Below are 13,939 nucleotides of genomic sequence, written 5' to 3'. Positions count from 1 at the left end.
GTTGTTAAGCTTCAGAGGCGTAGCCTTGTTAGTCTGGATCTGTAAAAGCGGCAAAGAGTCCTGTGGCACCTTATAGACTAACAGACGTATTGTTTTTTGTTGTTTAAGTATTAAAACGTACTAATGAAAATACTGGCTTCTGGGAAAAATAATGAAAATACACTATGCATTTCCTTTCTTTTAGAATAAGGGAAAATGTATTCAGAAATTGTTATGCTGGAAAATTAAATCAGTAGCCTAATGAAGATTGTTTAATTTGTCTCCTCTTGGTCTTCCGTCAAGTTGCTCAAAATCCAAGTTATACCTATTTTCACAGTGCAATTTGTATAACCCAAATAAATTTTATCTTTACCGGCTTACCAAAGAATACATAATTACTTTATATGAGTGCCTTAGGCTAAAATTACATTCCACATACATTAAGTTTGCAGTAATTTAAAAACTGAAAATAAATTTAATATAAAATGGGAAGGTTATTTCCATTTGCCCAGTTTCCATATTTCAGTCAATCATTAACTGCCTCTGTATATTGGTGAGGGAGGTGGAAAGGAAGTGTGAAAAGTATTGTCACCAGCTAAACGTATAGCCTTAGTGTGGAATGTATATTTGGAGATGAATTGGTTGTAAACAGCTGAAGTACAAAGCAGACTAGATATAACATGTGCAAAGCAAGATTTACAATACTGATTTCTTTTTCTTCAGTTACTTTGGGAATGCATGATGGATTATTCAGTTACTAGGAATAGTGTCTGCTTGTTCTCTGAGAGCATGAGGCACTGTAGTCTTCTAGGCTGGTGCTGATACAACTTTATGGATTGGGAATCAGGAGTGGTATTTACATGGCAGAGCTGAAGCACATTACCTTTTCAAGGGCCACACACAGACACAGAGTTTGCTTAAGTTTGAAGGACAATCGCTGTCAAATACTTTCTGTGTTTTCAAATTGTTTTACAATGAAACTCCAGATAGAAATACAGAACATTGGGTACACCGAGGGCCAGCAGGAAACAGGAGCTGTTCAGATCTTAATGAGTCCCTTGATAAGGTGGAATTCATCTCCTCAAAGAAAATACAGTTAATATGGTATGAATTTAACAAGTCTTTTGGTTCTTCAGGATTTTTTGTTGCTTACACTTTGTTCTTTATTACTGGCATTTAATAGCACCCCAGCTTTGTGCTTTACAGAAAAACTAAAAACTTCACTCTCCTTGTGAAATAGGTGTCGTCATGCATCAGTGGGTCATGGCTGAGGATGCCAGGTTCAGGATGAACTGCTGCGAAATAGGGCAGACTCACCCCAAACTGGCGGTAATTCTATTATTAGACATACCAAGCCAGAAACAAAAATAAACTTCTATCTCACCATACTGGTTAACAAGAATTCGAAACTGCAGTCTCCTTTAGACATCCCAGCCCTTATTCCACCACCCAGACACTCAACTTCACGGGTGGTTATTGAAAACCAATTTCATCAAATGGTCCTTCTAATCCCAAGAAATCAGCCACATTGAGCCAGGTCAATATATAACTTGGATTTTACCCAATAATCACGCTTTTGCCAATCCGTTAGTATCTAATATCGAAAGGTAAATTTATAAGAGAAAGAGGAGAAAGTTAAAATGGTAAAAGAAATCATATACATACAATCATTGCAAAGTTCCTGGATCAGGTTTGTAGTAGTGATGGAATAAACTGCTGCCTTGTAAAGTCTGGTAACTTCCAAAAGAGTGGAGAGCCCTCTGTCCATTGGTTGAATGCTCCTTTTAGCGTAAATCCAAAAATGAAAGCAGGAAAGAGGCCAAATGGAGATGCTTTCAGGGGTTTTTATACCTTTTCCCATGTAGCTTGACTGTTCTGTCTTAGTTTGTGGGAAATTACAGTCACAAAATAGAGTCCAGGGTCACATGAGCAGGTCACATGAGCAAGTCACATGCCCTTGCATGCTTTGATGACTCATAGGAGTAGCCATTACCCATATTCTGGCTAGAGGGTCTACAGGAAGGCTCACTGGGCAGAGAGAGGAGCTTCTTCTATGATCCATTGTGAGAGTTAAGTATTCTTTGATGGGCCATCAAATTGAATAGTTCATTCACAATGTGGTGGCCAGACTGCATGTAAATTACCTAGTGGGTGTTACCCTAGGAGCAAACACATTTGAAATACTGGTACATAGTCAATATTCATAACTTTAGATACAAAGGTGTTGCATGCATACCAACAGGATAATCATATTTGATTGTAATTTTTCCATTGATATCTTATATGACCTACTTTGTATAAGATTTGTTGGAATTCTCTAACGGTATCACAGTAGGTAGGCAAACAGTCCTAGCTTACGGACAGCCCCCCAACCTGAAGCAAATACTCACTAGCAACCGCACAACAAAAACACTAACCCTGGAACCTATCCTTGCAACAAAGCCCGATGCCAACTCTGTCCACATATTTATTCAAGAGACACCGTCATAGGACCTAATCACATTAGCCACGCCATCAGGGGCTCATTCACCTGCACGTCTACCAGTGTGATATATGCCATCATGTGCCAGCAATGCTCTTCTGCCGTGTACATTGGCCAAACCGGACAGTCTCTACGTAAAAGAATAAATGGACACAAATCTGACATCAGGAATCATAACATTCAAAAACCGGTAGGAGAACACTTCAACCCCTCTGGCCACTCCGTAAAAGATTTAAGGGCGTCAATTTTGCAACAGAAAGTCTTCAAAAACAGACTCCAATGAGAAACTGCTGAGCTTGAATTAATATGCAAACTAGATACCATTAACTTGGGTTTGAATAGAGACTGGGAGTAGCTGGGTCATTACAACATATTGAATCTATTTCCTTAAGTTAAGTATCCTCACACCTTCTCGTCAACTGTCTAAATGGGCCATCTTGATGATCACTACAAAAGTTTTTTTCTCCTGCTGATAACAGCTCATCTTAACTAATTAGCTTCTCACAGTTTGTATAGCAACTTCCAACTTATCTGTGTGTGTGTGTGTGTGTGTATATATGTTCCATTCTATGCATCCGATGAAGTGAGCTGTAGCTCATGCTCCAATAAATTGGTTACTCTCTAAGGTGCCACAAGTCCTCCTGTTCTTTTTTTTAGTAGGTGCGTGTTATTCTTGTTTTAGACGCAGAAACTTAAGATTTGACTTGTCAAAAGCCAATGGTGCTATCAGAGCTAGTATTAGTGCGGCGTTCATGGCTCCAAGTTGCATGCTCAGGTCACTTGACCATGTCTGCTAAAGACCTTGTCTACGCTACACAGTTTCATCAACAAAAGTCAGGTTTCACCAACAAAACAGTGGAGCTGTGTACATAACACCTAATGAGCCTCCCGTCAATTTAACTGTCCTGCTATGCTGACATAATTAAACCATCTTGAGACGCAGCATAGAGCTTTTTGCAGCAAAGTCAGTGACAAAGGGTCTGTGTAGACAGTGCACTTGCTTATGTCACCCTAAGTGACCTCCAGGAGGTGTCCCACAATGCCCATCATGAGTGCTCTGGCAAACAGATTTTACTCTGCTGCCTTGCAGCCAGGTACACTGGCATGCCCCCCTGCCCCTTTAAAGCCCCAGGGATTTTTGAAATTCCACTTCCTGTTTGGTCAGCATGGACAGCTCATACTGTATCTTCCCAGCTGACCACGCTGGCTTTCTGCAGCAAACACCCTCCCACCTGGAGTACACCAGAGTTGCTGGGTCTGTGGGGAGAGGAGGCTGTGCAGTCGCAGCTCCAAGCCAGCTGTAGGAACTTTGAGACCTATGAGCGCATTGCTTGTGTCATGGATGGAAAGGGGCACAAAAGGGACTCACAGCAGTACTGTGCTAAGATAAAGGGGTTGAGGCAGGTGTACCAGAAGGCAATGGAGGCCAACTGTTGCTCTGGTGTGGCGCTGAAAACATGCCGCTTTTACAAGGAGCTGTACGCCATCCTTGGTGGCGATCCCACCTTCACCACCGAAAGTCTTGTGGATACTTCGGGGGGACTGGAGGCGGTGGCCAGTGGAGTCAACCCTGAGGACAAAGTGGTGGATGAGGAGGTCGAGTTGAAGGAGGATGTGGGAAAGGCAACAGGCTCATCTGGTGCTGTGGCGTGGCGAGCCAGGACCTCTTTTTGACTCTGGAAGGGTCTAGCTAGTCCCATCAGTCCGGCTCTGGCATGCCTGAAGCAGGACAGAGGCACTCCAGTAAGTACTCATTTTGCTTTGCTGCTGCTGTGATGCTATCTGATTAAAATATGGCCATATAGATCATTGTTGCAACAACTGTCCTATAATTGCAACAAATCTTGTACAAAATGTGGCCTGCAGGATGTCTGTGGAAAGGTTATGATTTCCTGGATATGATTATGCTACCTGGATGCGTGTATCCTTTTTGTATTTGAAGTTATGAGTATTGGCTCTATAGCTGGATTTTATCTGTTTGCTCCTGGGGTAGCGCCCACAAGCTGGCTAGCTAGCACATCTGAAAGGGCCCATTCAAATTAAGTGGCTCCTCAAGCAACACTTAACTGACAAAAAGAATGAGGAGGACTTGTGGCACCTTAGAGACTAACCAATTTATCTGAGCATAAGCTTCCGTGGGCTAACACCCACTTCATCAGATGCATGCAGTGGAAAATACAGTAGGAAGATGTATATACACAGAGAACACGAAAAAATGGGTGTTGCCGTACCAACTATAACGACAGTAATCAGTTAAGGTGGGCTATTATCAGCAGGAGAAAAACAAACCTTTTGTAGTGATAATTTGGATGGCCCGTTTCCAACAGTTGACAAGAAGGTGTTAGAGTAGCAGCCCTGTTAGTCTGTATCTGCAAAAAGAAAAGGAGGACTTGTGGAACCTTAGAGACTAACAAATTTTTTGGAGCACAAGCTTTCATGAGCTACAGCTCACTTCATCGGATGCATACAGAGGAAAATACGGTGTGGAGATTTTATATACATAGAGAACATGAAACAATGGGTGTTACCATACACACTGTAACGAGAGTGATCAGGTAAGGTGAGCTATTACCAGCAGGAGAGAAAAAAAACCTTTTGTAGTGATAATCAAAGTGGGCCATTTCCAGCAGTTGACAAGAAAGTGTGAGGAACAGTAGGGGGGAAAAATAAACATGGGAAAATAGTTTTACTTTGTCTAATGACCCATCCACTCCTAGTCTTTATTCAAGCCAAACTTAATGGTGTCGAGTTTGCAAATCAATTCCAATTCAGCAGTTTCTCATTGGAGTCTAGGAAGTGAATCTCTTGTGTGGACTGGTCCAGGCTGATGTTGATGGTGGGATGTAAATTGTTGAAATCATGGTGGAATTCCTCAAGGGCTTCTTTGCCATGGAGCCAGATGATGAAGATGTCATCAATGTAGTGCAAGTAGAGTAGGGGCATTAGGGGACGAGAGCTGAGGAAGCGTTGTTCTAAGTCAGCAATAAAAATGTTGGCATACTGTGGGGCCATGCGGGTACCCAGAGCAGTGCTGCTGACAAGAAGGTATACATTGTCCCCAAATGTGAAATAGTTATGGGTGAGGACAAAGTCACAAAGTTCAGCCACCAGGTTTGCCATGACATTATTGGGGATACTGTTCCTGACGGCTTGTAGTCCATCTTTGTGTGAAATGTTGGTGTGGAGGGCTTCTACATCCATAGTGTCCAGGACGGTATTTTCTGGAAGATCACCAGTGGATTGTAGTTTCCTCAGGAAGTCAGTGGTGTTTCGAAGATAGCTAGGAGTGCTGGTAGCATAGGGCCTGAGGACGGAGCCAGGTAATCCTGCTGTCAGGGTGCCAATGCCTGAGATGATGGGGCGTCCAGGATTTCCAGGTTTATGGATCTTGGGTAGCAGATAGAAAACCCCAGGTTGGGGTTCTAGGGGTGTGTCTGTGCAGATTTGTTTCTTGTGCTTTTTCAGGGATTTTCTTGAGAAGATGGTGTAGTTTCTTTTGGTAACCCTCAGTGGGATCAGGGGGTAATGGCTTGTAGAACGTGGTGTTAGAGAGCTGCCTAGCAGACTCTCGTTCATATTCCGACCTATTCATGATGATGACAGCACCTCCTTTGTCAGCCTTTTTGATTATGATGTCAGAGTTTCTGAGGCTGTGGATGGCATTGTGTTCTGCATGGCTGAGGTTATGGGGCAAGTGATGCTGCTTTTCCACAATTTCAGCCCAGGTACGTTGGTGGAAGCACTCTATGTAGAAGTGCAGTCTGTTGTTTTGACCTTCAGGAGGAGTCCACCCAGAATCCTTCTTTTTGTAGTGTTGGTAGGAAGGTCTCTGTGGGTTAGTATGTTATTCAGAGGTGTGTTGGAAGTATTCCTTGAGTTGGAGACATCGAAAATAGGATTCTAGGTAAGCACAGAACTGTGTCATGTTCGTGGGGGTGGAGGGGCAGAAGGAGAGGCCCCGAGATAGGACAGATTCTTCTGCTGGGCTAAGAGTATAGTTGGATAGATTAACAATATTGTTGGGTGTGTTAAGGGAACCACTGTTGTGGCCCCTTGTGGCATGTAGTAGTTTAGATAGTTTAGTGTCCTTTTTCCTTTGTAGAGAAGCAAAGTGTGTGTTGTAAATGGCTTGTCTAGTTTTTGTAAAATCCAGTCATGAGGAAGTTTGTGTGGAAGGTTGGTTTTTTATGAGTATCCAGTTTTGAGAGCTCATTCTTAATCTTTCCCTGTTTGCTGTAGAGGATGTTGATCAGGTGGTTCTGCAGTTTCTTTGAGTGTCTGTGTCACAATCTGTCAGCATAGTCTGTGTGGTATGTAGATTGTAATGGATTTTTTACCTTTAGTTCTTTTGTTATGATGTCCATCTGTATTTGGAAAGGAAGATGATGTCTGTCTGTATCTGTACGAGTTTTTTCATGAAGTTGATGGATTTCCATTTCATATGGCTAAATGCAGTGCCTTGCATGGTGACAGGTTTCAGAGTCTGTATCAGCAACAAGAAGTACTTGTGGCACCTTAGAGACTAACACATTTATTTGAGCATAAGTTTTCGTGGGCTAAAACCCACTTCATCTCTAAGGTGCCACAACTACTCCTCGTTCTTTTTGCTGATACAGACTAACATGGCTACCACTCTGAAACTTATCTGACAGTGGACCATGGGAGACGTCCATCTATACTGAATGGACAGTCCTGTAAACGTTCTGTCTGGGGTACAGGTAATGATTTCCTGCTGTGACTAAGCAAAATTGTGCACGGACATGTGACTTGCCCATGTGGTTCCAACCCCCATCTTTTATCTGTGATTTTCCACTAGCTGTGCTGAGGGCTTTGTTTGAAACAATGGGTTTACCTTCACATGGTAGAAGCTATAAAAGGCCCTGGAAACACCTCCATTTTGTCTCTTTCCTGCTCAAACCTCTGAAGTATGGACTTATACTAATGGGAGCATTCTAACCAATGGACTGAAGTCCTTCCAATGATTTGGAAGCAGCCAGAGACTTGACTTAAGCCAGCAGTTTATTCCATCACTGCTATAAGCTTGAACCAAGAACTTTGCAATTACTTTATGTATTTGATTCCTTTAACCAATTTTAACTTTTTTTCTTTCTACCTTTTTACCTTTAGATTTTAGATACTAAAGGATTGGCATCAGCGTGATTTTTGGATAAGATCTAAGTTATATATTGACCTGGATGTGTGTCTGGTCCTTTGGGATCAGAAGAATGTTTTATTTGAAGAGATTGATTTTAAAGAACCACTCATCTCTAAGTCTAGTGTTTTCGGGGGTAATACAAGGACTGGAATGTCTAAAGAGACTGCTTTTATGACTTCTTGTTAGCTAGTGTGGTGAAACAGAAGTTTACTCTTGTTGCTGGTTTGGTATATCCTATGGGGGATTAGCCACCAGTCTTGGGGTGTATCTGCCCTATTTCTCAGCAGTTTGTCCTGAATTTGGCATTCGCAGTTGTGGCCACTGAGGCACAGTTACATCTGCACAGTTACATGAGGTAGAGGTGTCCTTTATTTTGTTACATGGTGCAATTGGGAGAAGGGGCCAAAATTTACAACGTTGGGTACTGTTTGCATCTGCTTCGCATTCTCCTGTGCAGCTATACATTGGGGCCCTGAGGAAAAGTTTGTTAATGCACATCAAGATCTCCAAGGAATCCTCCATAGAGATCTCTAGGAAACTTTCCTGCAGATACTCTGCAATCCTCTGCTGAAGGTTCCTTGGCAGAGCAGCTTTGTTTCTTCCCCCATTGTAGGAAACTTTGCCGTGCCAATCGGCAATTACTTCTGCAGGAACCAAAGCAGCGCACAGGTGAGCAGCATACAGACCTGGTCTGAAGTCGCATGCGTGCAGATTGCAGGAGATGCACCCTTGCAGTTTCGATTATCTTCAATAGTGTGACTTCAGCTTTGATTGCCCCCATCAGTGGAAAATAGTGCCAGTATTCAGAATGGTGTCTCCTGTATTGAGCCCCTTTTGAAACCACCCAGACCCTTTGTCTCATATTGCACCACCCCCTATTCCTGGACCAAACTCACCATATTTGATCCTCTGGCTGTGCTGTGTGCTTGCCAAGGGAAAGTGAGAAAGAGGTGTATGTAACTTATGATTTGAGACTTTGAGTGCACACACAATACTGACTCTGTGTATTGTTTCTTTTGTTTCTGGAGATGTGCCCTTGAGGGCCAAGCCCTACGCACTGATGAAGTGCCTCCGTCAGATAAGGAAGTGAACGAGGAGGAGTAAGGAGGACATGTTTCGCGAAGTGCTGCCATCTTCAGATCAGGCCGATAGCAAGCACAGAGACAGGAGAGAGACAATAAACAAACAATTTGAAATGCATAGCCAGGAGACGGATGGGAGTGGATGATAAAGCTCATGGAAGACCAATCAGAGATGCTCAGATTGGGATGCAGGCAGAACACATGTGTGCTTGACTCCTCCTGCAGTCCATATAGAACTGCCTTCCTTTCCCTCCACAAACTCCCCCCCTCCACATTCCTCTCATGTTCCCGACCTGTCACACACACCCCTTGCACTCCACCTCTATGGACATTTTCCATAATGACAGCTGGACTTACACACAGCTGTGAGATCCTTACTTCGGAGAGTGCTGTTCACTGTCATGTCCTGTGTAAGAAAAGTTAATCTATGTATTGCTGTTTAATAAAAATTTAGTCTTACAAAGACAGTGATTCTTTATTTGTGATGTACGGAGGGTGGTTGCAACAGAAATTCATACATGGGGCCATCGGCACATTTGCAGACTACAATTAATGCTCAGGCAGGAATCATTACAGGGGTCATTCAAGGTGACAATAAACAATGCCTGGCTCAATTCATTACAGAAAGACACATTACCGGGGCTCATTGTCAAAATCCTGATTCAAAGCCTCCCTGATTCAAATAGCCCCGCACTGAGCCACTCTAATAGCCCTGGTGTGTGTCTGATCAAAATCTGCTGCCAGGCGATCCACCTCAACACTCCACCCCTGGGGAATCTTTTCCCCCTTGGCTTCACAGATATTATGCAGAGCACAGCAGACTGCTATGACCATGGAACTATTTTCCTCATTGAGGTCTAACCTGCCAAAAAGGCAGCGCCAGTGACTGTTTAATCTGCCAAATGCACATTTTATGGTCATTCTGCGCCTGTTGTTGAAGTGCTCCTTGCTGCTGTCAAGGTTTCTGGTGTAGAGCTTCATAAGCCTTGGGAGTAAGGGATTGGCTGGGTCTCCCAGGATCACTATGGGCATTTCAACATCCCCTATTGGAATGTTCTGGTCTGGAAAGAAAGTCCATGCATGCAGCTTTCTATACAGGCCAATGTTCCTGAAGATGCAGCCATGCATCTTTCCTGATTACCCCATGTTGGTGTCAGTGAAATGACCCCTGTGATCCACCAGCCACTTGCAATACCATAGAGAAGCAGCCCATTCTGTTTATGTACTCTGCAGCAAGATGGTCTGGGGCCAAAATTGGGATATGTGTGCCATCTATTGCCATGCCGCAGTTAGGAACTCCTATTGCTGTAAATCCATCCAGTACTTCCTGCACATTGCCCAGAGTCACAGTCCTTTGGAGCAGGAGGCGATTAATGGCCCTGGATGTCTGCATTACTGCAACCCCATGGTGGACTTTCCAACTCCAAATGAATTTGTAACTGACCAGTAGCAGTCTGGAGTTGTTAGCTTCCACACAGCAACCTCCACATTCTTTTCCACCATTAGGGTAGCTCTCATTTTGGTGTCCTTGCACCACAGCTCTGCACAGAGTTTAAGGAAGGTGACTTTGCCCATATGAAAGTTCTGCAATTGCTGCTTGTCAATCCGATCCCACCACTCAGTACTTGTTTTCTGAGCCCAATAGCGATGTTCCACCATGTGCAGCTGCTCCATGAATGCCAACATCAATCTTGAATTTTCTTTCCCTGGCACTCAGCAAGGCTGGTGTCATAAATATAAAGGAAAGGGTAAACCCCTTTGAAATCCCTCCTGGCCAGGGGAAAGCTCCTCTCACCTGTAAAGGGTTAAGAAACTAAAGGTAACCTCGCTGGCACCTGACCAAAATGACCAATGAGGAGACAAGATACTTTCAAAAGCTGGGAGGAGGGAGAGAAGCAAAGGGTCTGTGTGTCTGTCTATATGCTGGGTTTCTGCCGGGGATAGACCAGGAATGGAGTCTTAGAACTTTTAGTAAGTAATCTAGCTAGATATGTGTTAGATTATGATTTCTTTAAATGGCTGAGAAAAGAATTGTGCTGAATAGAATAACTATTTCTGTCTGTGTATCTTTTTTGTAACTTAAGGTTTTGCCTAGAGGGGTTCTCTATGTTTTGAATCTAATTACCCTGTAAGGTCTCTACCATCCTGATTTTACAGGGGGGATTTCTTTATTTCTATTTACTTCTATTTTTATTAAAAGTCTTCTTGTAAGAAAACTGAATGCTTTTTCATTGTTCTCAGATCATAGAATCATAGAATATCAGGGTTGGAAGGGACCCCAGAAGGTCATCTAGTCCAACCCCCTGCTCAAAGCAGGACCAATTCCCAGTTAAATCATCCCAGCCAGGGCTTTGTCAAGCCTGACCTTAAAAACCTCTAAGGAAGGAGATTCTACCACCTCCCTAGGTAACGCATTCCAGTGTTTCACCACCCTCTTAGTGAAAAAGTTTTTCCTAATATCCAATCTAAACCTCCCCCACTGCAACTTGAGACCATTACTCCTCGTTCTGTCATCTGCTACCATTGAGAACAGTCTAGAGCCATCCTCTTTGGAACCCCCTTTCAGGTAGTTGAAAGCAGCTATCAAATCCCCCCTCATTCTTCTCTTCTGCAGGCTAAACAATCCCAGCTCCCTCAGCCTCTCCTCATAACTCATGTGTTCCAGTCCCCTAATCATTTTTGTTGCCCTTCGCTGGACTCTCTCCAATTTATCCACATCCTTCTTGAAGTGTGGGGCCCAAAACTGCACACAGTACTCCAGATGAGGCCTCACCAATGTCGAATAGAGGGGAACGATCACGTCCCTCGATCTGCTCGCTATGCCCCTACTTATACATCCCAAAATGCCATTGGCCTTCTTGGCAACAAGGGCACACTGCTGACTCATATCCAGCTTCTCGTCCACTGTCACCCCTAGGTCCTTTTCTGCAGAACTGCTGCCTAGCCATTCGGTCCCTAGTCTGTAGCTGTGCATTGGGTTCTTCCGTCCTAAGTGCAGGACCCTGCACTTATCCTTATTGAACCTCATCAGATTCCTTTTGGCCCAATCTTCCAATTGGTCTAGGTCCTTCTGTATCCTATCCCTCCCCTCCAGCGTATCTACCACTCCTCCCAGTTTAGTATCATCCGCAAATTTGCTGAGAGTGCAATCCACACCATCCTCCAGATCATTTATGAAGATATTGAATAAAACCGGCCCCAGGACCGACCCTTGGGGCACTCCACTTGATACCGGCTGCCAACTAGACATGGAGCCATTGATCACTACCCGTTGAGCCCGACAATTTAGCCAGCTTTCTACCCACCTTATAGTGCATTCATCCAGCCCATACTTCCTTAACTTGCTGACAAGAATACTATGGGAGACCGTGTCAAAAGCTTTGCTAAAGTCAAGAAACAATACATCCACTGCTTTCCCTTCATCCACAGAACCAGTAATCTCATCATAAAAGGCGATTAGATTAGTCAGGCATGACCTTCCCTTGGTGAATCCATGCTGGCTGTTCCTGATCACTTTCCTCTCATGCAAGTGCTTCAGGATTGATTCTTTGAGGACCTGCTCCATGATTTTTCCAGGGACTGAGGTGAGGCTGACTGGCCTGTAGTTCCCAGGATCTTCCTTCTTCCCTTTTTTAAAGATTGGCACTACATTAGCCTTTTTCCAGTCATCCGGGACTTCCCCGGTTCGCCACGAGTTTTCAAAGATAATGGCCAGATCCAAGGGTTTGGGTCTGTGGTCACCTATGCAAATTGGTGAGGCTTTTTTATCCAACATCTCCCAGGAAAGGGGGGGTGCAAGTGTTGGGAGGATTGTTCATTGTTCTTAAGATCCAAGGGTCTGGGTCTGTAGTCACCTAGGCAAATTGGTGAGGCTTTTTACCAAACCTTGTCCAGGAAGTGGAGTGCAAGGTTTTGGGAAGTATTTTGGGGGGGAAAGACGTGTCCAAACCACTCTTCCCCAGTAACCAGTATTAGTTTGCTGGTGGTAGCGGCCAATCCAAGGACAAAGGGTGGAATATTTTGTACCTTGGGGAAGTTTTGACCTAAGCTGGTAAAGATAAGCTTAGGAGGTTTTTCATGCAGGTCCCCACATCTGTACCCTAGAGTTCAGAGTGGAGGAAGAACCTTGACAGCTGGTACCATGGATTTCTGTTCAGATTCACAACTCATGAAATACTGCAGGATCAGCTGGGGGTGTGTTCATAACGCTTATTGCAAGACTGGTGAGCAGTGCAGGATCCATGCTTTCAGGCAGAGATGGCGGGTGCAAAGTTTCCAGGGGCAACTGAAAAATGGCGTGAAACATAGTCTGAAGCCCTTGGAATTATGGGATGGAGAAAAATGCATCATGGGGCAATGGTCCCGCCCCTATGATGCACTGTGATCCATTCCCAGAACTCCTAGCTGGAGAAGATGGAGATTTCCATAGAGGGATAGCTACCCACAGTGCACTGCTCTGTTGGTGCTAGAGCACCAACTGTGGACTTGCTCTGCTGATTCACAGATTAATAGATATTTAGGTCAGAAGGGACCATTATGATCATCTAGTCTGACCTCCTGCACAACGCAGGCCACAGAATCTCACGCACCCACTCCTGCAAAAAACCTCTCACCTAAGTCTGAGCTATTGAAGTCCTCAAATCGTGGTTTAAAGTCTTCAAGGAGCAGAGAATCCTCCAGCAAGTGACCCATGCCCCATGCTACAGAGGAAGGCGAAAAACCTCCAGGGCCTCTTCCAATCTGCCCTGGAGGAAAATTCCTTCCCGACCCCAAATATGGTGATCAGCTAAACCCTGAGCATATGGGCAAGATTCACCAGCCAGATACTACAGAAAATTCTTTCCTGGGTAACTCAGATCCCATCACAGGTCATTGGGCCTATTTACCATGAATATTTAATTACCAAAACCATGTTATCCCATCGTACCATCTCCTCCATAAACTTATTGAGTTTAATCTTAAAGCCAGATAGATCTTTTGCCCCCACTGTTTCCCTTGGAAGGCTATTCCAAAACTTCACTCCTCTGATGGTTAGAAACCTTTGTCTAATTTCTAGTCTAAATTTCCTAGTGGCCAGTTCGTATCCATTTGTTCTTGTGTCCACATTGGTACTGAGATTAAATAATTCCTCTCCCTCTCCGGTATTTATCCCTCTGATATGTTTATAGAGAGCAATGATATCTCCCCTCAACCTTCTTTTAGTTAGGCTAAACAAGCCAAGCTCCTTGAGTCTCCTTTCAT

This window comes from Lepidochelys kempii, chromosome 6 (genome assembly GCF_965140285.1).
Source record: "Lepidochelys kempii isolate rLepKem1 chromosome 6, rLepKem1.hap1, whole genome shotgun sequence".
In the NCBI taxonomy this organism is placed as follows: Eukaryota; Metazoa; Chordata; order Testudines; family Cheloniidae; genus Lepidochelys; species Lepidochelys kempii.
The sequence above is the reverse complement of the archived record's forward strand: the minus strand, read 5'-3'. Positions refer to the sequence as shown.